Here is a 22,692-nt window from a genome sequence, read left to right on the forward strand (position 1 = left end):
AGAGTCCTTCCTGTAGTGACAGATAGATTCTCAATGACTTCAAAGCCAGTGAGGGCAGATAACCAATCCAAAATCTTCATTATTGAGAGGCTGTTGCTTACATTTTTGATAATAAATTATGTTTTAATAGTATAAATAATTTTTTCTACTGTAAGCATAAAGGGCTTTAACCCAGGAAATAAGGTGCTTTCAAACTCATTAAAAGAGTTGAAAGAAGAGACTATGCTGGACCTCCAGTTATAATTCTCAGAAGAACATGACAGACCTAGTTCCCAAAGGAATTGCATTCTGGCCCGCATAATCAGAAAGCTCATTAATCCCGATTACTGCTACCCAAACCATCCCATTCTTACTGTAATATGGAGAGTCTAACACCCTAGATTCAGGGAGGCTGAAAAATGTAGCTTTTGACTTTGCTGGCTTCAGCTCTTCAGGAAAGCTTCTGAGGAGACTAGAACAGATGTTGAGAGATCTAATCACTGTATTATTGTGGTATAGTATTACCAACATAATATTAACTCAATTTGTCACCAGATTGCAAAAATTACAATTATTACCTGAGTACTGTAGGTAGACTGAGACTTCGACTTCTTTCTTTTCACATTATAGATCTATGACCAATTGCATGAGAATTCTCTGGTACCCTGTTAAAAATACAAATACCTAGGCTCCACTCCAAACAGACTCAATCATTTTCCTCATTCTCCTTTTTGTAAATTACTTTTGGATTAATTGCAAACTTACATTTATAGCAAACTTGATCATGAATCAAATAGGATCATTTTTAATGTGTTAGGGTACTAATTTTGCCAGTCATTATATTAGCTATTGATTCTGGTTTATATCTCTGAATATCATGCCATGTCTTCATTCAATCTTTGACCAAAAAAAAGGTTTTCTATGATGTAGTGCTGAGAGCTGAGCTGAGAGTTGTATATCCCCCAACTGTGCTATATAGCACATTCATCAACTCATTCATCAGGACACTTGGTGTAGAAATTTGAGATCTGCCAGGTGTCTTCTTCAATGATACTGTTACTCAAAGCAAATATCTCCACCTTGTAAATAATGATATCACAAGACATTCTAAAAATTCTTTTATGAAATGATTCTATGATGTATATAGTATTTTCCTGTCACATCAGCCTAGAAATATTATTTTTAAAATTCCAGATTTATCCTTTATTATTCTACTTTATAAATGCTTAATTCAGGATAAAACGTTTATCTTACTGAAACACAACTACTACTTTCTTGCATCATGTATTCAGTCATTAACTTTATTGAGACATAAGTTACATATTATATAATACACCCATTTAAAGCTTACAATTCAACTTTTTAGTATTATCAGGGAGTTGTGCAAACATTATCACAATCTAATTTCTGAACATTTTTATCACCCCCAACAGAAACTCCATCCTATTAGCAGGCACTCCCCATTGCCCTCCATTCCACACAGACCTAGACAACCAATAATCTACTTTACACTTCTATAGATTTGCCAATTTGGGCAGGATCAAAAAATGGAATCACAGAATATTTAGTCTTTTGTCACTAGCTTCTTTCATTTAGTATAATACTTTCAAGGCTTATCTATGTTGAGCATATATCAGAACTCCATTCCTTTCCCCCCAGGCAGAACTTCTGCCCCACTGCACTGGAGACTAGGCAAGGACAATGGCCTACTCCCCCCTTTCTGACATGCTTGCTCTAAGAGTAGGTCTCTACATAGAGATGATAGCTCTTGCTCTTTTAGGCTTTCCTCTCCTGTCATGGGAACATATGCCCTACAGGACAGTTGGAGCACAGGTGTTCAAGTCCCAGGATTCATGGCTTGCTGTGCCTGGAACAAAGCTTCTGGCCTATGTGTGGATCTGTGTAGGAGAAAGGAGCCTAAACCTCTTAGCCACACTAGACTATAATAGAGCTTCTGCAATATGGAGCTGGAGAAATGAGATATCCCAGGGGGCTTCTTCTTACAGCATGAACCTATAGCCCTAATTTGGGAACTAGGGGTAAAGGGAGCCTTGTATTCTTGGCTGTACCTGCTTGGAGTAGAGCTTCCATCACACTGAGTTCAGAAGAGGGACATAAGTGGATCATGACCCAAATGCCATAGGATCTCACTGTTTTTACCAAGATTGAGTAGATTTTCCTAAATAGATATTTATTCAGTTGCTAGATGCTATTGTCACAATTTCCAGAGACTTTAAGTGGCTGGATTTCATAACTTTATGGTTAAATTGTTGTTTCTCTGGTAAAGGTTCTTCTGAGCTCCTCACACAGGCATTCCAGATTTTTTATCTTCATGCATTCATTTTTTATTATTATAATTATTATTATTACTCTTGTATTGAAATATAGTTCACATACCAGAAAATTCATCCACTTAGAATTTACAGTTCAGTGGGCTTAAACATAGTCACAAAGTTTTGCAACCATCAACACTATCTAATATCAGAATATTTTCACTATCCCAAAGAGAAATGCCATGCCCATTAACAGTCATTCCTCATTGCCTCCTATCTCCAATACCTAGAAACCATTAATTTATTTTCTATATCGATGGATTTGGCTGTTCTAGACATTTCATATAAATGGATTCATATAATATGTGGTTTACTGTGCCTGACTTATTTTACTTAGCACAATGTTTTTAAGGTTCATCTGTGTTGCAGTATATATCTGTACGTCATTACTTTCTATGGCTGAATAATCTTCCATTGTACAGATATAACATATTTAGTTTATCCACTCATCAGTTCATGGACATACGAGTTAAATTCACCACATGGCTATTATGAATAATGATGCTATAAACATTCATGAGCAAGTTTTCGTGTGGATATATATTTATGATTCTCTTGAGTATATACAGCTGCACCATTTTATACACCCACCAATAGTGTATGAAGGCTATGATTTCCCCCAAATCCATGCCAACACTTGTTATTATCTATCTTTTTATTGTAACACCTTAATGTATTTGAAGTGATATCGACTTGCAGTTTGGATATGCATTTCCCTAAGGCCTAATGATATTGAGCACATTTTAATATGTTCTTTGGCTGTTTGTATATCTTCTTTGAAGATGTGTCCATATAAATCCTTTGTCCATTTTTAATTGGCTTGTCTTTTTATAGTTTAATTGTATGAGTTATTTACATATTTTGAAAACTAGACCTTTACTAATTATAATTTGCAAATATTTTCTCCTATTCTGTGGATTGTCTTATCATTTTCTTGATAGTATCTTTTGAAGCACAAAAGCTTTTAATTTTGATAAAAAGCAATTCGCTAGTCTTTTCTTTGGCTTCCTGGGCTGTTAGTGGTGTATCTAAGAAACCATGTCTTAACAAATGTCACAATGATTTGTGTCTGTTTTCCTCTAAGAGTTTGACAGCTTTAGCTCCACCAGTAAAGTCTTTTAATCCATTTTAAGTTAATTTTTTAAGATATGATATATGGACCCTGAAGTTTCTGATCAGTTAGCATACTGGTCAGCTAATGATTGGACAGAAGTTTCCTTACATACCTGGAACTAATAAATTTCTTAGTCTTTGCGCAGGGCCTCTGCATGAGTATTGGTGAACATCTTCAACACTTGGCCCATTGTTTACAACTCTGCCTTAGCCTATATTTCCTTGTTTCACACAACCTCAAGGTTAGCCAGAGGTGAGGGCTTAGGACCATCCCAGGTCATTCTGGAGCATGCACACCACCCTGGCCGTGCACAGAGCTATAAAGATACGTATGGCCTTCTAGATTGCCAGAAATATGTCAGAACTTTTCCAAGCCCCTATGGACATCTCATTCTCAAGCTTTTCCTTTTAAGCTTTTTAGTTTACAAAGCTATTTAGTTTTTTTAAAAAAATCGTTATTTGCTGTAAATATTATCCACTGCTTCAGGAAGCCATAACATTAAACTATTGCCAGTGATTGATTTAGACCAACACACTTGAGGAAAAAGCTGTTCACATTGGGCAAGCTCTGAGTCAGGCCAAATAAAGGCAGTCTTGTCCCAGTTCTTTGGGAATGAAGATCTGAGGAATCTCCAACATTATCTGCCTCTTCAGCTGGCTGCCAGACTGCTGACTGTCATTATGATTTGGGACTGCTAGTTTTCAAAGCTACTGTGGAGCTGGGGACAGGGGGATGGGACAGAGCAAGTTAAAACACCGCAAAACTCACTGATCTTACCTAGATTCAGTCACTTTTCCTGAGTAAATGCTCCCTGGGTTACTGCAATTCTTTGGTTAATTACCAGTTTTGAAAATTTCTGACCATTTTTGATTCTGACCATTTTACCAATATTCTCGTTTCTCTTATGGAGGAAAGAATTTTTGGAGGTCCTTACTGTGCCATTACCTTCATGCATTCATTTTAAGCATTCTGCTTGCTTAGAATACTTTCTCTGCTCTCACCTCCAATGAAATATCTGCAAGATTCCTTTCTAATTCTACCTGCTCAGGATAATCTTGCTTAAATGGAAGATATTCTTTTATCCTCTGAATTCTCCTATATTTGTTATCATGTTTGTAATTGATATTAACAAAACGTCATCTCTTCTAGTGATCACCTAAACTCTTATTTGAAATTAACGTTGCTGATTAGCTTTTCCTATGCGTATTTATAATTCCTTTCTCCAGCTAGATTATAATTATTTTAAAGACAAGAATAATAGTGGATACATGTTTGATGCCTTATGTATCTTGAAACAGTTGTAGGTACATGAACTGAATTCAATGGTCCACTCACACAAATCAAAGTTATATAGTTGACTATGAAAATTATCAAAATTATATGTATGTGTAGCAAATTGTCCAGAGCTGAAAGGTTTTTAGACCAGAATATTTAATTACATTGGCAGGATATTACTCAGATTATTTTTCAGACACTTTCCACGTGACAAGCTTTATACCTTTGCATCACTTTCCTGGGGTGTAGGCCTGGATATTCACAGGAACTTAAATATTTAGCAGGCCCTAAATTTTACTCCACAAAATCTTTTATAGTTATTCTCTTTATACTACAGTCACTGCCTTCATATTCTATATTCATATTCTAAATAGAATACCAATTACACATTTAGTTATATTTCTTTTTACTAAAATTGCTATACTTTATTCTAAATTCATGTCAGACTTTTGGGAACTTAATGCATTGAAAAGTTACTTAATGTAAATGGATGTTTATTCACTTATAAAATGCAATTGCAAAGAAGAAGGTTGAAGAAAATATCCCATGGGTATTGTCAGCCTTTCACTGGGGGAATCGTAAAAGATGAGATACACCATACTGTTGAAGTAATTATAGGTAATTCACATATACACACACTCACACACACACAAAGGACGATGCAATTTTTGTCCTTCAAACAGATAGTGCCGCTTGCGTGTCAGGTAAGGCTGCCTCTCCCTGAGCCTCCCTGAAACTTTAAAATATTCATGACAAAAGCAGCTCTGCCTTTTCTGATCTAAGTACTGTGAATAAGAGCAGTTATCTACAAGTTAACAGTAACTTCTCTTGTTTTTCTTCAAGTATATATCTGAGCTTTGCTGAAAATGAAAGAATAAGCTCAATTTTCTCTCCTTTCTCTATTCTCTCTCTTCCTACAGGGAGAGGGCATAGTCACACAGGACAAGAAAGTCATTCTGTGTTTAAGCAGAGACTAGAAGCCACTCCATGTGGGACATTCCCCATCTGTGCCACTGCATCAGAATTAAAAATGCATATGCTCTCTGTGCACACTCCTCTGTCCTGCCACCACCTCCCCATACAGAGAAATTGTTGCCTCTCTACTCAGCTTGAAGGGATGTAAATGATAAGACATGATGTAAGCCTGACACAATCAGAAGGCTTCTGTTTTTTCCCCAGGAAAACTCTCCTCGGCATGACAGAATAACCACTTGGAAACAATGGGTGGAAACAAAGAACAAAAATTTGTTTCCACATCAAAATACTAAAACACCTGTTAATTTCCTGACATAGTCATTTTTTAAGTCAGCACTTAAAAGTAAATCCTTTCCCAGTGATTCATTAAATCTACCGTGATGCATATTAACTAGAAACCATATTTGTTTACTGCCTTGCAGAGGTCGTCAGCCATAACCAAGATGTTATTTAGGGACCAAAATACATGGGTCGTGATGTTCAAAAACTAATGAAGAACAAACTTTATCAAAGTCTGTAAATTTCATTTGTATAAGAAAATATTTTCATGGGGCTGGCCCCGTGGCCGAGTGGTTAAGTTCGCGCGCTCCGCTGCAGGTGGCCCAGTGTTTTGTTGGTTCGAATCCTGGGCGCGGACATGGCACTGCTCATCAAGCCACGCTGAGGCAGCATCCTACATGCCACAACTAGAAGGACACACAACGAAGAATATACAACTATGTACTGGGGGACTTTGGGGACAAAAAGGAAAAAAATAAAATATCTTTATAAAAAAAAAAGACAGAAAATATTTTCATGTTCTATGTATTCCACCACTGCACTTAAACTCCAATTAAGATTGAAGACAAGTTAAAACTTATTCTATAACTTAGAAACTAATTAATTGCTTACAATAATTTTTGTTGGGGGTTGGTATATATTGTGATTCCTTTTATATCTGAGATTATGTGTCTACTGTCTTCAAAATGAAAGGCAACTTAGACATATATTGAAAGCCAACGTCACAAGTTTTCTTTTCTTCGCAAAATTATGAAGGGGTTGCCCACCACCCTCAGAATTGTAGTATTGAGACATCTGAGGCCAGTCTGGCTTTCCTGCTCTATTGCTTAGCCTGAATTCTTGTTGCTTTCTTTATAAGTAACGTGGAGACACTACAATAGAAAATACTTTGAAGTTGGTGTCATTCTACTAAATTCTCTATACTCGGGGTACCCTTTTGATATGCAGGTTCATGTCTTTACGTTATTTAAAAGTGGGGATTTTTTTTCTTTAACTGTATTTGCATATTTCTATTTTCTCCACTACCTTCCTTCTTGCTCAACAGTTTGTCACCAAATTTGCGGAGTCACTGAGGGTCTGCGAGGTTTCCTCCACTGGGACTGCCCAACAAGAATGGCGTCTACTGGGAGGGAGAGCTGCAAGTTGATCCACTTGTCTTTGCTCTCCACACTGTCTCAAGTACTGATTCCCAGAGTTTTGGTGTGTGGAAGGTGTTACTCCATTGTCACTAGAAATGAGGTGGTTTTTCTTTAATGGTGTCTTCGATTGGTCACTGCAATGAAAGATGAATCAGGGATTAGAGGGCCCTGATCAAGTGCATGGTACTCTTTCCTGTAAGTGCAACTGTAAGCACTTTTTAATGTGGTTTTGTTTTCACAGGAAAATAATACATAATGTGTAAAATATAAGGCTTATCAAAAGCTTAAAGGACATTTGGTTAACATATGTAAATTTTCAAAATCATTTCATCAAAATCACTTTTTCCCAGAATAATAGAGAAATTACACTAGAATAAAAAGCTCTTTTGTACTGACCTCCAGACTGACACATCACTGAGATTCGCAAAACCCAACTGATATTCAAACTGGCTGTACTAGATAAATAAAAAATAAGTGAATTTTAATCTGACACTTTAGATCTATTGGGGGAGGGTAGCTTTCTAAAATGCAGAAGTGTTACGCTCTGTTAATCCATGAAACCAAATTCAAAGGGAATGACCCTCTGATATATGTTTATAGTAGTCCATATTGATTTGTATTTTTAAAATAAAGTAAGTTTCTGGTAATTGCTAAGTAAGCCAACTACACTCTACATCACCCACTGATTATAGCTAAAAGCTCTGGGCAGGCTACGAAAAGCAACTCCCTAAGACTGAAAAGTAAACACTGACAGGAGGATTGAGGACTGCAGTGAAAACTTGAAAGTGACCCATAATGGGGCGTGAGGTTCTCAGTTCTTTCCTTCTTTTGATTCCCAGCTTGGGTTTACCAGAGCTGCCTCCCATGAAAGGCTCTGGACTCCAGATCTAATCTCCCAGCTCCACAGCAGTGTTGACATCTCTGCTTAGCTTTTTAGCTTCTTAGCATTTACCTCTCAGTTCTGGTAGCAGCACAGGCAAGGATTTAGCAGATTTCTACAGAATGTTGGGTTCGCTTCTCTGTGGTTCCCTGATTTCCATGGCCTTAGCCTAGCCGACTTCTTAGTCCTCAGTTTTCATTTTTGCCAGGAGACTTCCAACAGCTCTCATTCTCTGCTTTCCACTTGGCCTCTCTCTGACGCTGGGAGTCACACGGAGGGGAAAGCATGATGGAGAAAGTTGGCCTCTCTTCTCTCTGTGGCCTTGGCCTCTCAGCTCTTAGTTTTATTTTTTTGTTTGTTTTTCAATCTAGCTTTCTGGTTGCCTCAGTGCAATAGTTGATCTGATGCAAGCTACTCTGATGTAGCCACAAACGGAAGTCTTAATAATTTATGGTTTGAGAATTATTATCATTAATTATTAGTTTTATTGCCCAAATGTTTTCAAAAAAAGTTTTAGAAATTAACAATCCTTAAGTGTTCGATATTTGTAATATGCTCCTGGTTTTCCTCAGCCAGGCAGAACTCACGGTGGACTAACTGACATGTTTAGCCTGTACCCACCCACATGCCATATAACCAGTGTGGTCCCCTCTCCCCTCTCCCCTTTTTAAAGGTTTGCTAGACATGTAGGTCCCCTTTAACGTGAAAATTTATGTGATCAAGGAAATATTTTCTGAGCCCTTGTGAATATTCACAAATTATTTTTAAGAAAACTCAACACATTGAAGTAATTACAAGCAATTGAGTATATGTGTAGCATATTGTTGCTTGGAGATTTCGGTCAGTATTGGACTATAGACTTCTCAAATCCTGTATAATTCAATGCAAAAATCCTGTATAAAATGGATTAAAATGTAAAACTGACTCCCCAAAATAGATGAAATTTGATTAAACATGCCCTCACACATACCTAAAGAAATTTCCAAGTCAACTAGTCTAATAATCTCTGTAAAGGACGTGGAATAGTAATTTGATATACTGCATTATGCCAGTAAAACCCAGTCCTGCTGCTTCAGCAACTGTAAATCTGATCTGATTTAAAAATTGGACAGGTAACATTGTAAAACCACAAGATGTGAGGTACCAGTCATAAATAAGGATTCTTTATGGGAAAGAATTTCACGGAAGAAAAAGCCTCAAAGTATTGTGTATATTATGTGACTGATATCTGAATAGTTACTGACATAAAGGGTTGAATTTCCTTTAAGTTATGAGTGTCAGCTTCCTATTGGCTTTAAGCTCAGAAATGTGGAAAATTCACCTTCTGGAAAATATGTCACACTTTGATTTACAAATTCTTAACTGAAATACACAAGAAAAGTGGGGGTGGGGAAATCTGATTCACAAGGTACAGTGAAAAATTTACCAGTGGCTTGCACATGCTAGAGTGTAATTGAGGGAGACAGCTTCAGTCATATAAAGTCATACCATATCCTGAGAGGTAGGTCACAGAATCCAGTCACCAGCTTTATAATGTGTTATTTTCCAGAATGTCTTCTCTAGTTATTCAGACCTTGGAATCTTCTAGGACATTCTGGCTTTTATCAGAAAGAAGTCTGAACTTTTTCCTCTTAGTGTAAGCAGTGACTACCAGCCCATCAACCATGACTTGACAAATCAAGGAGCTCCTTTGGGGCAATATCACTAAACAAAGCTTCTCTCTCCTCAGACATATGGACCACTCCCTAAAGGACAGCCTTCAGACCACATGCTGGCCAAAGGGGGCAGAGTTGCAGTTACATAGGACAAACAAGCCTAGAGACCTAATGTGCAGCCTGATGACTATAGTTAATAATACTGAATTGTAGACTGGAAATTTGCTAAGAAAATAAATTTTAGGTGCTCTCATCACACACAAAAATATGGAAACTGTATGAGGAGATATATATGCTAGTTAGCCTAATAATCATTTCACTGTGCATATGTATACCTAAATACCATATTGTACACCTTAAATATATACAATTTTTATTAAATTTCTATTTAAAAAAATAAGCACATTTTATATGTCTTTACACTAAAAGACAAGCTTTGGTAAGCTCCATGGACACTCAGTCAGATCCCAGGAAGACTGACCCCACATCACTTACTCATCTCCCTGAAGCGGCACAATTTTCTACCTCATACCCAGCTGTTCTTCAGTTTATTGCTGTTATGCATACGTAGCTAATGGTAAAATTTCTGGATAATTTACCACCAACCTTTCCAGGTGAAACAGTGTCTCATGATGAGCATGTTCAGAGAATTGCTCTACTTCTGTGAGATCTTTCAAAGTACAGAGCTAAGAACCAACTCTAAATAGGACAGCGATTGCCTAGATAGCATAAACATCAATGTAAGTCATTACATTATGGTCTCATTAATGTAGAATAGAGATAAGATCATCAAAGAGCTTTAGACACTTTGAAGAATGCAGTATTGTATTCTTAAGTACTTCTAGAGCATTATCTAAGCTTGCCTTTTGTATTTTATAAAATCCATCTTCTTCCACTTCTTGTTAAGCTTTTATGTATTTTTTTCTTGTCCCCATTTATCTCACTAGTGTATAGTGCTGTACTCACACACAAACATTTGGAAGGGATCCTGACTATAGAAAGGAAAACTGAGGGGCTGCCCTGGTGGCATAGTGGTTAAGAAAGTAAAACTGAATAGTTTATGGGCACAAATTTCCAGTTGGCAATATGGAATAGATGTAAGGTCACATTTTGAAGACATATTTGATCAAAGAAATTAAATGTCAGTGGGAACTTGAAGTAGCCATATCCTTCCTTTACTGAAGGTTAGAAATTATTCAAAGGAGATCTCATAATTATTCTATAGAGTTTGCTTTTAACATCAGATTGTTTCTTATTTTATTTCATTTAAAATCAACTTTGCTTCTTTTCTCAAAAAAAAGCTACCTATTGTCACTAAATTTTTCTGAAATAGAAATATATGTGTATCTGGATAATAAGGTATAGAAATTTTAACATTTTTGATAACAGATATTTTTTGATCTGCTATGGATTTATTTTCCCTCAAATTCAAGTCTTCAATATCTTCTAGAGTCTTATTTCCCAGTAACATTGAATATGTATTTCCAAATAGTCACATACTTCTGGTGTTAGTCTACATAAATATTTTTGTGTTATTATCTTGATTTGTGCTCCATTATTTAAATGGACGTTTTTTTCTCACCATAACTGCAGGTCCCTAGAAATGACTGCAGCTCAATTCTTGAGGAAAATGTTTTTTCCTTTACAATGAATTGTTTCCAACAGAACATCCCTTGGTCCTCATTGACTGGCCTAGAAGTGAGCTCACATCCCATGCTGAGTTAAGTCATTGGTGCTCATCAAGAAGATGTGGTAGATATACACAACGGAATACTACTCAGCCATAAGAAATGATGAATTTGGCCATTTGTGACAACACAGATGGATCTTGAGGGTATTATGCTAAGTGAAATAAGTCAGAGTGAGAAAGTCAAATACCATATGATCTCACTCATAAGTAGAAGATAAAAACAAAGACAAACAAACACATAGCAACAGAGATTGGATTAGTGGTTACCATAGGGGAAGGGGGGATGGAGCAGGGCAAAAGGAGTGATTAGGCACACGTGTGTGGGGATGCGTAACCACCCCTGATGCAGGAAGGGTTAATAATCACTGGAAAAGGCTTGCCAACAAACTGTGACCTGGAGGTGAGAAGGCCGGTTAGCCAAAGACGGGTAAGATCTCCAGAGGGAGGCAACCTAAGCCAGGCACGGCCACCCAGGGGCACAGATGGAGACACGATACCGACAGCAGGAGGGGCCATTGCCTAGGAGGCCTTGCATGCTCTGAGATAAAAGTGTATGAGCACAGCCATAACATGATAATATCAAAACAGAGACCAAGGGAGGGCTCCTTGAGAAATCACTAAGAATTCTTGGCATCTGCTAATTACATTGTCCAGAATACCTGTGTATGTTTAACAGATGTAAGCTATGTATATATTGAAATGCTGGCTATAATAAACTCAGAGTGGCCATTAGCCCTCTCCAGATCTATCCTGGTGTGTACATTGGATCGAGACACCGACAGGATGGATGGTAATTAGTCTTTGGGTGGTGAACATGACGTAATCTACACAGAATTCAAAATATATTATGATGCACACCTGAAAGTTATGCCAAAAAACTTGGCATGGATTCAAAGGGACTAGATAGTAAATAAAATCTTTGTTTGAGGGCCAGCCTGGTGGTGTAGTGCTTAAGTTTGCACACTCTGCTTTGGCGGCCTGGCCTGGGCTTTACACAGGTTCAGATTCCAGGCATGAACCTGTAGGAGCTGCCCAACAAGCCATGCTGTGGCATCATCCCACATGCAGAATAGAAGAAGACTGGCATAGATGTTAGCTCAGATTGGCAACAGATGCTAGCTAAGGGCCGATCTTCCTCACCAAAACAAACAAACAAACAAAAAAACCCACTTCTGTTTGAAGGAAATTATTTAAGTATTTTAGAAAAATAATAGGGGTTCTTCATGGGAACTTTTACTTTCTTAGTCTTCCATCCATAACTCCACTTTTGTTTCCATAGCTACATCTTGACCTTAACATCTCTGGTATGTTAGTCATTTAAGTGTATTCTTCTCTACCTCTCACATAACTTGCATTGACCTTGTCCTACAAAATAAACTAGGTTATGAGTAAAGATTTGTCAGTGGTATGAAAACTAGCTATGTTCCAAGGAATCTACAGTTTTCTTTGCAGTCTAATTTATACTACCTTTAAAGAATTCTCTTAAAATATTTGTTCTTTAGCTCTAATTAAACTTACTTTTCTCATCCAAGATGTGCAGATCAGGCTCTGGAGTTCCTTCCTGTTATAAATGCTATAAAGAATCCTCAAAATGTAAAATAACTACATTTGCTTAAAATATTGAAATAGTTTTCCCCAGCCCTTCAGTGAATGGTTCCTGCATGTATGTTTGACTAAAACTTTGATGGAACCTAAATTTGGTATAAAACTGGGTCCTAGCATCTCTTCAAAGTCACCTCATTAAGGCATAGAGAATAAAGGTCATCAAGAGGCAGGGGTCAAGAGTGGAAGATTTCAGAGGTGGACTTTTCCATCAACTTTTTAAGTATTTGCAATAATCTATCTTCATTTGGAAGTTTAAAAGACAATCGTTCTCGTTTAAATTAATACAGATATTGCATCAGCAGTTGGGCCATTCCCATTTCCCACTTACTTCCTCTCTGGCCCCTGAGAACTCTCAGCTTTCCTAACAGTGCTGTCAAATCCTCAGCGAGGCATCCAAAAGTGTGCTTCCAGACTCCCACAGTCTTCTCTACCAGCACTCATTCTTTTTATTGTCAAATATGTGTATTTCTTTTTCAAATGTTTGTTTTCAACATGGAAATTGGGAAATTTTTCTCTGTGGATATTAAAGGCCCTTTATGGGATTTTAGAGTTCCTGTGGGAACCTTCGTGTATCTTGAACTCCTGGGCCTATCATGCTAGAAGCTTGGTTCTCAGTTGTGGGGCTTTGGGAAAGTATTTGATAGCAGAACTTGGAGTGGGCTCGGAAATTGTTTCGCTAGCCACTGGCTACCTGCCTGTACCTCCCTCTGTCATCCCCAGTTAAGGAAATTACTTTCTTAATGCGTAAGCCCAGTTTATATGAAAACTTGTCAGTTTTCGTAATGGTTGTTCTTTGGGGAGCTATGAAATCTGGTGAATAAGACTAACTCAACTTTTGTGCCTTTGTCCTTACCCATTCCCACCAGGCCGTACCACAAGAAGATGGCGACCAAACCCAACTTAGCAGGAACTCCTCCAGCTGCGTGTGGTACTAGTTTAGGATAGCTGCTCTAACAACAGCAGCAGCAGCAAAGCAATGGCTTCACACAACAATAGTTTATGTTCCTTTCACTTAAGGAGCCATGCCGACTTCTTGGTTAGCAGAGACCTTTCCTAAAGGTCAACGTTTCTTCCATCTGATAACTTCACCATCCCCCTCGGACTGGAAAGACCTCTGTTTTCAGTGAGAAAGGAAGAAGGGAGGGTAGAAAAGGCACAAAGGCATTTTAATCATCTTGGGCCAAAAGTAACATGTCATTTTTACGCGCCACATAGCCCCACCAAGATGCAAGAGGACATTAGGCAGAGAGGCCAGGAAAATGAGCCAGCAAAAACTCTATAATAAGAGGAGGCAGATCATGTTTTGGATAATGAGACTTTCCCAAATAATGAAGAGTAATAATTTTTGTAAATTGATGAATAAATAGCTAACTACAAATCGCAAAGACACTTTACCTGCCCTGATTCCTAGCCTTATTTTCTTCCACATGCACCATCCTGTGAGCTACACACCTGTTAATATTTAGTTTCAAGGTCATCACCACATCATCTGGCATCAACTCCGCTTTCTTCCCTGGAGCATTTCGTACTGAGGCCCTCTGTGCTTCTGCTCCAATCTGGACTGCTCTGCAGCCTGACAGCAGTGTGTCACCCTTGGATTCCCCTTTACTGCTTTCTTTACTGGAATTTCTGTCTCCTAGTTCCATTTTAGTCTCTTCCCTGGTTTACCCCCTCGTGTTGCTGAAGCACATCCTCCAAATCTTTCTAAAAAGGATGAAAAAGAAAAACTTTGAATCTTTCATACTTAAAATTTTTATTCTACCTTCATATTCGATTAATAATTTTGTCAGTGATTAAATTCTAAACTAAAATGGTTTTCACTGAGAAAGTTAAAGGAATTGCTTCCTTTCCTTCTTGTATCCATTATCATTTTTGAAGTCAAATGTTATCTGATTCCTAGTCTTTTATATGTGACCCATGGAAGCTTTTAAGGTCTCTACACTCAGGCAGGGCAGGCTACATGGGCAGGTAACCAGCACGGTCACACAGGGCTCCACGCTTAGATGGTTTCATGCTCTGCCTGAGTTTAATGTCTTGCAATGTTTGATAACTGTTTTTGAGTTGTGTTTTATCACTGAAGTCTGATGGGACAATGGGAGACACATCGTGTGTTCGTACATGGTTGCATCTCCTGCCATCTCCCTGCTCTCCTGGGATGGATGCTCAGCTGCCCGCTCCCCAGGCCCCTGGCACACCAGGCCTTACAGCTTCCGCCTCCCCACGTTTACCCAGGGGTAGTTGCTGCCCTCACCCCCAAAGGACCTGGGTGTAGGTGCAGGCACATAAATGTTAGGTATCCAGCTACCAAGCACATCCCAGCCCAGAGTTGTAATAGTTGGGCTTGTTGTAATACTGGGTTGTGATGGCATTTCCATGGACAGGGAGTTGCCTGGCTTGACTTGCCCGTCCTTGCCTGAAGCACAGTGCATCCTTGGTAGCTGGCAGCAGAGGGAACTGACTCAGTCACACAGCGGGAGGCCCCAGGCATATGTGAGGGTCATGCAGCCCTTGTTCCCCTGCCTACTTAAGCAATCTTCTCTTAGGGGGTGGTTGCGGGTGCACACTTCTGTCCAGGATCACCACCATGCTCAAGGAAATGCACCATTAAATAGAAGATAAAAAACATCATGACAGGTTGAGAAAGAGATACGCAGAATGAAGGAAAATGTTTGATATTTTTAGCACCGTTAATGATTCTATTTCCTGCTTTTTGAACAGGGGACCCTCATTTTCATTTTGTGCTAGTTCCCACAAAGTATGTCGCCAGTCTTGCAGTCAGAATTCTGAAATTTCCTCTGATATGTCTTAGGATGTATCTTTACTCATTTATCTGGATGGACATTCATTGAGTCCTTTAAATTCAGAGATATATATGTATCTTAGCTCTGGATGTTTTTATTATATTATGTCGGTGAAAATTTCTTACGCTCCATTTTCTTTTAATTTCTTTCTTTGTAACTTCTATCAATCAATTGTTACACATCCAATCTTATCCTTTAAATTCACGTTTTCTTTCCTATTTTGCATCGTTTGTTCTTTTCTCCCTGGGAGATTTCCCTGGTCTTATATTTCAACTCTTCTTTTGACTGTTTCATTTTGGCTGTTATATTTTCAATGTCCAAATCCTGCTATTTGTTGTTAGTAAGTATCCGTTCCGTAGAATCCCATTCTGTTTTTATGTCTAATATTGTCTCATCTCCCTAAGTATAACAATAATCGTTTTCTTGGTTTGTTTTTTATTTTTATTTTTTGGTGTTTCTTCTATGTCCTTCATTTGTTTCCTCTGGGTTTCTTTCAAGATAGTTTCTTTTGGTCTTTCTTTTCCAGGTTGGAGACTTCCTCAAATGTTTCTTAATCCTTACACATCTGTTTACCTTTAAAGGTGAAACACAAAAATGGACAATCTGTGTGCTTCTGGAGGACTTCTTAACTTGAATGGATCCAAGGGTAGTACCAAGATTGTGGCCGCTTTTTCATTGGTGATAAACATAAGCATCTAGAAGTTTATCCTCTAGAATAGATCAGAGAGTGTAGGGCCTGGGCCTTGCTTGCTCAGTGGAAACCCCCAGGTCCATTGCAACCATGTGTCCTTCTGGCTCCCTTCTGGGCAGGCAGCCCAGCTACCAGGATTTGTAACCATCTGGGCCTGGCCAGCCTGGATCCTCCCTTATCCCACGTGAAGAACATTGTGTCTCACAGGGACACAGAGCCCCTCCATGTGAGCCACTGCTTCTGGGAACACTGGTCGTACCAAGGACAGCCCTTCGACAATCATGCAGCCTTTGTTCCTCTGTCTACTTAAGCAAGCTTCTCTTACGGGGCAGTTGCAGGTGCACACTTCCGTCCAGCTGGCCGCCACTGGACACTCTCCCTGTAAGTAAGGCCCAGTAAACCTGTATGTCTTGTTTGCACTCTCCGAGTTGTTTCTTCGGTCTCTCAGCATGATACCCTACCGTCCTAGCCCAGCTGGGCTTGTGGTGAAACAGAGAGAAATTGTCCAGTCTTCAACCTGATGGACATGTGCCTGCACACTGGCATGTGGGGAGTGAGTTGCACAAACTTTCACTATGCAAATTTTCACTTACTCTCCTTGTGTTTAGCCCTGTGCTTCACTCCAACCTGTTTATCTGAATCATTGAGTCAAGAGCTCTGGTAACATTTCTCCAGAAACATGTTTTCCTAAATCTAGTACCTGACAGTAGGCCAGGAAGGTAGAGGGAGGCAGGTTATAACAGAGAGGGAGCGTGCGGGTCCAATCAGTCTGCATACAGACTTTCAAATTAGCCTTCAGTTTCAACTACACCCTGGAGTTCTGTGGTGCCCCGTGCGTCTCAGGGTTCTGCAGGGGAAGCACACTCACTACTCAACCAAAGCCCGTCTGCAGGGGCAGCGGAGGGCAGCTCATCCACGGTACGAGGTCAATTATCACTCTTCCCTCTGCTCGCTCTCTTTCAAAAACTCCTTGAAATCTCTTTTTCATAAATATTTTATCTCCCACTCTTTGTACTTGTGTTTATAAACTTTGTTTTATTTCCGTACTGTTATTTCAGTAGCATTTCATAAAGTGGAGAAGACAAGTGTGTTAAATTTAGCACCTTAACTGGAGCCCTCAATTGTCATTTCTAATGGCTCTGGGGTACCTGCCTGTTAGAACGAATCATGACTGCTCACACCAATTCCAACTTTAGAAACTTTAGTTTATTACCTTATGTTCACCAGTACGAATAATATCTCACACATACATCCTTATATAACGATTCCCTGAGAAAAACTGCTATAGTGGAATTGTAGAATCAGGCTGCACATATTGTTAAACTATTGATGCATATACATATATCTTATTTGTGAGAAATTTTCTATTGGTTACCATTAAATATGGAATTGGTTATTGATTGGACAGGAGAAGTATTTTCTTTACAATTACTCTTTTACAAATTTCTTTAAACCAGGAATAGATGTTGAATTTTATTAAAATCTGTCCATTTTATGTTGAGAGCTGCATGTTTTATTTTCTGTGTACTATTAATATGAATAATTATTAAAAAGATTTACTGATGTACTATCTCTGAATTTTTGGAGAAAATCCCACTTGATTATGATTATTAACTTAAAATAGTTTGATTCTTATTTGCTATCTTTAAATTTGCACTTTTGCATACTTATTTATAAATATTTTTAGTCAAAAACTATCTTTTTTGCTCTCTTTTAAAGATTTAGTATGAGCATTACATTCACCTAGTAAAAAGAAGTGGGAAGTTTTCTTTCTTAGCCAAAGCTCTAGCTTTATTATCATAAGGAGTATCTATTCTTAATCCACTCATAAAATCTTTGATCAAAACAATTGTCTTGAACTTTTATTTAAAAAATAAAATCTTTAAACTTTGGCTTCAGAAGATAAAAATTTAAGCTCTATTTAAGCTCTATTTGGGACACTGGGAAAAGCTCCACCAGTGCTTTCGGTTGGAAGGCGGCATGACATAATGATAACACCTCTTATCTTGGAATTAAACAGTTCCATCTTTGAATTCTACCTAAACTACTTACTGGCTAGATAATTTCTTTGAGCCACATGTAAAGCGGAATAATAATAATGATTAAATAGGATACTGTATGTAAATAGTGGCAGAATAGTACAATAAATAGCATCGTTAATTATATATGCAGTACAATCCATAAAAATATTCTCCTTTAAACTAATACTATATTTTAGCAAAAGAATGGAACATAAAAATGTACCAAAAGGGGCTGGCCCAGTGGTGCAGTGGTTAAGTTTGAACCTTCTGCTTCGGCGGCCCGGGGTTCGTCGGTTCAGATCCCGGGTGTGGACATGGCACCCCTTGGCAAGCCATGCTGTGGTAGGCGTCCCACATATAAAGTAGAGGAAGAAGGGCCCGATGTTAGCTCAGGGCCAGTCTTCCTCAGCAAAAAGAGGAGGATTGGCAGCAGTTAGCTCAGGGCTAATCTTCCTCAAAAAAAAGTAGCAAAAATGTTATTACACCGCAGACTCTACTAAGAGTTAAATATGGATTTTTTTCTCATTCTACATGCTAAAAACATCTGGTAACTATGTTGAGTGTCAGAAATGAAAATATGGACTTCTTGGCAGGTCAAAGTGTCTCAATAAATAAGTTTGAAGACTGAAACCCTTGATGGATATTTATGGGTTGAGAATTGTTAACAGAGCCTTCTTTGAGGCCAGAGCAGAACCAGGTGCATTTAACAATCTATCAGAACAGTATCATAATTTATCTGGCATGAGAACCACCTGGAGGGCTCCCTAAAGCACAGAAATTCTGATTCAGCCTGACTTGGGTGGGGCCAGATAATTTGCATATCTAACAAGTTGCCAGGTAATGTGGATGCTGCTGATCCAACAACCACATTTGGAGAATTACTGCTTTAGAGAAATTGGTCCTTCTGTCAGTGAAGCCATTCCCCAAGACGAACTATACACAATAGTCAGGCTTACCATAAATTGCATCTCTTTTGTTAATCACTATTTCATAGGATGGTCAGACAGATACTAGGGTCTCTATTTTTCACATGAGGAAACAACTATATGATTTTCCCCCAAATGCATAGCTAATATCACTAAAGAAAGCATTAGAATCTCAGCCTCTGTCAAGAGAATCCCTCAGGCACCCAGAGCCCTTCAAGACTAAAAACTCCATAGTGAACTTTAGTCACCATTTTTAATGGTGAAATTGCTTACAGTCATAGAATTCATCTTTTTAGTTAACACAAGTCTTAAAATTTATTTTTTTAAATAAATAGGATAAGTATATATTTACTTGGGATTATTTATGTTCCCTTTATTTTTGTGATGTCTCCAGTTCTATAATGAGATGCTCCAAAGTAAGACCTATTTGGAATGCCAAAGAAACAAATTTAAGTCTGGCATGTCAGCTGAGGGAAACCTACAACAAACTAGGAAAAATGTATTTTAATAACTTAAGAAAGGTCATTTTTCTAAACAAAACAAAAACAAAACCATAAATCTAGCCAGAAATTTATTCCAGGAAGAAATGTTTTAAAAAGCCCCCTGACCTTTATATTGGTTTCCTCTCCAATTAACATCTGCCAAACCAATGAAAAAAATGGTAAAATTCATTTAGACTACATTGGTAATAGTCTAAAAGGATGTTAAGGAAACTCTCAAAATCTCTAATAATTAATTTATCATAACATGTTTCTTCCTAAAATAGAAAGTTTATTATATTTCTCAGAGCATAATTCATAATACAGGATTAAAAAAATACATTTCTATTTCAAACTCCTGCTGTCAAAAAATGAAAAACAGGCTTAAGTTTATTAGCAAAAAAATTCATCTATAAAGCATCAGCCATCCAAAATGAATAACGATACAAGCAGTAATACCATTACTTAAGGGGCTACCATTTTATATGAGCAGAAAACACGGAGAAGATACAATGGCTAAAAGCATCAAATGAGTGGGAGGGTCACGTTATAAGTCTATTTCCTGCCAGTACATTGCTCAAAGCACTGCTCACAGCTCAAACCCTTCTGGTAGAACTAGTCAACAATACCTTGGATTTATTGAGTGTGGAACAGCTTACCAACAAAAAAGTTTGTTCATTCAACAAAGCCTCTGTTCATGAAGGGTTACTTTTCCAAGGGAAAATTACGGCAATTCTACTACATGTTTTAGTATTTCTTGTCGATATTTTGCATTAATATACATTGTGAATTTCCTAAAAGAGAATAAACCATACAAAATTTCCCAAACTTATTTGGCGATTGTATTAGTTTCCTATAGCTGCTATACAAATTACCCCAAACTTAGTGGCTTAGCACAGCACAAATGTATCCTCTTACAGCTCTGGAGTCCACATGTGTCAGAAGGGCAGTATTCCTTCTGGAGGCTCTAGGGGAAAATCCATATTGTTGTCTTTCCTAGCTTCTAGAGGCCACCTGCATTCCTTGGCTTATGACCCTATTCTTCATCTTCAAAGCCAGTAAAGTAGCATCTTCTAATCTTTCTCTCCATCCCTCTGCTTCCATTGTTACATCTCTGACTCTGATCCTTCTGTCTCTCTCTTACAAGAACACTTGTGATTACATTGGGCCCTCTCAAATAGTCCAGAATGATCTCCCTTTCTCTTAATAACATGTGCAAAATCCCTTTAGCCGTGTAAGGTAACTTATTCATAGATTCCAGGGATTAGGACGTGGTCATCTTTGCAAGGTCATTATTCACCCAACTACAGCCACAGAATCCTTTATTTCATGGAATATTCATTACAATCTTGCTGAAATAGTGCTCTGTAGAACAAAGTTTGGAAAACTTTGTTTTTATAGGACTATGGACAAGATCCTAGACTCTGGAAGCAGAGATGAGATAATGAAGGATAAGCTGTAGAGCAAAGACCAATTGACTGTGGAGAAACCATAATTAGTGGAGCCCTGTGGCTTGTGACTTGAAACAGTTGTGTCAACATGAATGGTCCAGTGAGATAAGTAAAAGCAGTAGGACTCTATCCTGACATGCTTCCAGATTCCTTAAATGCTGTGTTGAATGCTCTTAAGATGATTAGGGAATTTATGCAAAACTGTAATAAAGGAACAAAAGATGAATGTGAGTACTATGACCCGTTGGATTAAGAGAATTTGTATGTTTAATGAGAATGTGCCATGATGCATGGTAATGAGCGGTAATTAGAAGATGGGATTTGGAAAGTTCATAAGGTTACGTGAGCTCGATGTGAGTTGAGTATCTTATATAGTGCTAAAAAGCATGCTCCCTTGGCTAAGCCAAGGTAAAAAAAAAAAAAAAACCCATACAATCTAGTTTCAATTAAAAGGCAGCACAGTATAGTGGTTCCCAGTCCATGATCTAAGTCCTGGCTGCTGTATAGAATTGCTGTTCTCCCACCTTCACTGCCCTTTATCTCTTTGTACCAGTTTCCTCATCTGTCGAATGAGGAATATGTCTATGTCATAATATTTTTAAGGATTAATGGTTAATCTAGGTACATTACATAGCATCATCTGAATATATTTTATCTGTTGTTATTACCGCTTTTCTGGCTTTCCCAGGAGGAAAGTGAAGGGCAACAATGGCAGGAAAGATGGCTCAGAGCTCAATGTGAGTATGTCTTCTTCTGACCATATCTTCTCTGACGAGAAGTGGATGAACATCTGGCTATACACCTTCTAGAACAGTGAGATGAAGGAAAGGAAAATTACCCTCTGACAGTCCTAGTTGGTTATGTGAAATCACTGTTCACCCTACATCCATTAATAGAACATAAAGAATGCTTTGAAAAAAGAAATTTCCTTGTCACACGGTTCATAAACAGTGCATTTTGGAATCAGCTTGGGACACTAAAGAATACTGGTGCCCGGCCACCACCCCAGCCATTGTTATTTACTTGCTCTGGGATGCATCCTCGGCATTGGTATTTCATACAAGCTCCCTTGATGATTCTAATGTGCGGCAAAGTTTGGGAACCACTGCCCTTGCTGGGTAAGATACTGTTAACTAATGAGGAAGAAACATCAAGTTTGTCATACAGCAATGTGCTTCAGGTCTGCACTTTTATTACTTTTGAGCTCACATTAGTGTTTAATCCTTTGAGTTGCTGTAAATATAGTATCTTGGATCATATTAAATCCCTCTATATCTAACTGTTTTGACCTGTAAAAACGCTAATTTCATATGCTAATTTCATATGCAGTGATTCTGAATAGTATTTATGCAGAATAACTCTTGTCCTAAACAACCTAAATGTTCATCAATGGATGAAT

This window comes from Equus quagga, chromosome 11 (assembly GCF_021613505.1).
Source record: "Equus quagga isolate Etosha38 chromosome 11, UCLA_HA_Equagga_1.0, whole genome shotgun sequence".
Lineage (NCBI taxonomy): Eukaryota > Metazoa > Chordata > Mammalia > Perissodactyla > Equidae > Equus > Equus quagga.